At 38.0% G+C, this 3,054-nt stretch overlaps 1 pseudogene; it reads right to left on the bottom strand.

The window, feature by feature from the left end:
• Positions 1–446: 446 nt before the first annotated feature.
• LOC150105992 (U2 spliceosomal RNA) lies at positions 447–568 on the bottom strand (annotated as a pseudogene).
• Positions 569–3,054: the final 2,486 nt, after the last annotated feature.

The raw sequence follows: 3,054 nt of genomic DNA, 5'->3' as shown, positions 1-3,054 counted from the left end.
CCCTGACTTCCACTCAGGATTGTCTGAGTCATTGTGAACCTGGATTTCCCGTACAACTCCCCACTTAGAGAATACGATGTGAATTATATCGTTGTTCTCTGCGTATTCCAGGGGAAATCGTGGTATCTTAAGGGTTCTCAGGATGCTCCCAACCATGAAGGGAGATACTTTTACTTTGCCACAGTCAAACCCTTTGAGAAGCTTTTCTCTGGTCTCGATATTTTTGGTCACTACCTGGTATCTTCCTCCCCCATAAGGGGTAAATCCAAAAATGTTCTCTGCGCCGACGCAGTCTATGATAGCTTTCGCCATCGCCCTTGCCGGTATTGTGGCGTCAACCTCAATTCCGAGAGTACGCACACGCGGCAGAATGGAGGGCATGATCAGATGGGGGAGCCTAACTATTCCCACCACCAAGTGTTTGATATTTCCCCAGTCTGGGGTTTAGGAAGTTCTGCAAATTTCCCGTTAAATATCGTGAAACCCGATGGGACTCGTACCGATATTAACGGTTAAGAACAGAAACTATACACTATATATGATCTAAGCCAAAAGGCCGAGAACATAATAACAATAAAAATACATCAACTTTGAAAGAGAAAAGTTGAAAAGGAATTAAATAAGTATTATATCGATTTTTGTTATGTTTAAGAATATTATTTGTAAGTTTAATAAATAATTTTAATAATAAATATTTCAAATGATCGATGATAAATTTTCAAAAAATAAATAAAGATCCGTTATTATTTTATACGAATAAATAAAAATAATTAAAAATCTTTTACTTTAAAACTTAAATAATATCTCTAATGTGATGTAAAGTTTCGAAATATATTTCTGTGTAAGCAACAATACAACTAAAGAGTTATATCGATAAATGATATACGAAATCAAACAAATGTCACATGCTAAGCGATCTATTCATACTTACGCCCAATATGAAGGTACGATTCAAGTTAAAATATCCTGATCCTGTGAAGGCCGGCTGACAGTTCGCACAAGCTGTCTGGAATGCTAAAACCTGTAAAATATTTCGACGATATCTATAATTAATGTCAGTCATATTGTGAAATGTTCTATTTAAATGTTGCAGAATGCGTGAAATCTAATCACGTCGGTTGTGTTCACTTCGATTTTATATTCTGGGAATGAATGCACCATAAAGATTAGATTGTATGGATTAATATTCATTAATCCATACAATTAGCTATAGCAGCTTTATATTCATAGAGGAGGGAAATGTCAGTTCGTATAATCGAATAAAACAAAAACATTCGCATATTAAATCAATAATTAAAAATATATGTAATCACATGCACCACACTGACAAAAGGTTGTAAAAAATTACTACATTAATACCGTTGTTGACTGGCTAAGGATCGTTTTTATCATTTTTTCTGTTTTTTTTTAATTTATTACATAATCCGGAAACATTGCTTTAAAAATCAAAATCGAACTTCTTCAAGCAGCTTGAAACATCAGTCTTCCGCCTAAAGACAATCACAAACTTCTAAGCACACGGCAGGTTTCGAATCTGCAGTCTGTTAGTTAGAGGACCAATACGCTAACCACTTGGCCAACAAGGTAGGCGAATCTCTTTAACATTTTCATTGCCAAGCTGAAAATTGGAATTTCGTGTGGTGGGCAAATTTTTTTTATTGTTTTATTTAGTTAGCGATGTCCACGCGATAACGCGTGATCGGCCGTTTGGTGAGGAATCGCATCGCGCGATTTCGCGTGATTGGCAATGAACCTGTTAAACAGATTACTAGAAGTTTTGAAATAAAGATGCACTGATAATTCGGAATCCGCTAATAATAATAATAATAATAATAATAATAATAATATATGTATAATGTGTATGTATGTATATATATATGCACAATTCTTCCGAAAGTATTTGTCACCTAGTTGTGGTAAAAAAAAAAAAAACCGTTTTAATCACATTGCTACTACCAGCTGGGACGACCTTTGGCCTGAATCAAAATGACAGTAAATATCTTATCCGGGAATGCTTTCAACTAATTTATGATACGTCGCAACAGAATTATTCCTTTGCTCGCGCGAAACTAACCCCATTGTTGATGCTGAGGATGGCCACTATGCTCTGGAGCGAATTTGGCGTCTTATTTTGTCACAATGATGTTCGATGGGGAACGAGTCTGGACTCTGAGTAGGTCAGTCCGACGATTCAACGTTATTTCGTGGAAACCAGTCTCGGACAAGCATGGAGCTTTGTACTGCTGAAAAAAGCAAAGGTCATTGTTGCCGAAGTGCTTCCAAAACGCCGGAAGCATGAAGTTGAATAGGATGTCCAGTAGCCATGAGACCTCATGGTTTCGAGCACGTCTACCAATGAACCAAGACCCCATCCATCTGATGGGGTCTTGGTTCATATACCGTTAACAAGCCTCTACGAAACGTGACAGTTGGAAATTCAATCCTAGCGGAACTGTTCCCCAGGTAATATCTCTATCCAAACACGATCATCAGAGAGAAACGTTTGGAAACGTGATATGTTGCTCAAAAGAACCTGTTTTCATTCCGAGACAGAGCTCATCGATATCAGTCAGTGGGTATCTATGGCCTTCCTGGGCATTTTCCTGCTGTGGTAGCACTATCAACTTTCCATCTGCGAATGAGGTAAATAATGGTGGATTTTGGTATACTGAGATGTGTAGCAATGCCAAGGACAGAAAAACCACTGATGACCCAACTATCCTCTGAAGGTGGCAAATTTGTGATTTGAGCCGAACGTAGCAAATTGAAGTCGAGTACAATGCAAAACATGTAGCACTTCCCACCTTTTATTACCAAAGGCATGCAGGCATTCCCTGAATATCAGAATGTGATAGGATCCGATATTTTCATGGTACGTAAGGGATCCAAATAATTTTGTCAACATAGTGTGTATTCAAACGGATGGAAAACTGTCTCAGATAGGTACACGTAGAATCATTTAATAAGATGGAAAGGTCGACAACTCTGAGGAGCTTCAATGCAAACGACCGGAGAGTGACAGGCATTGCAGGTAATCTATTCAGAGTTGTCGAG

This window comes from Typopeltis vanoorti, chromosome 6, assembly GCF_054136105.1.
Source record: "Typopeltis vanoorti isolate ZY-2024b chromosome 6, IOZ_Tvanoo_1.0, whole genome shotgun sequence".
NCBI lineage: Eukaryota > Metazoa > Arthropoda > Arachnida > Uropygi > Thelyphonidae > Typopeltis > Typopeltis vanoorti.
Note: the sequence above shows the minus strand (reverse complement) of the source record. Positions and strands in the feature narration are given on the sequence as shown.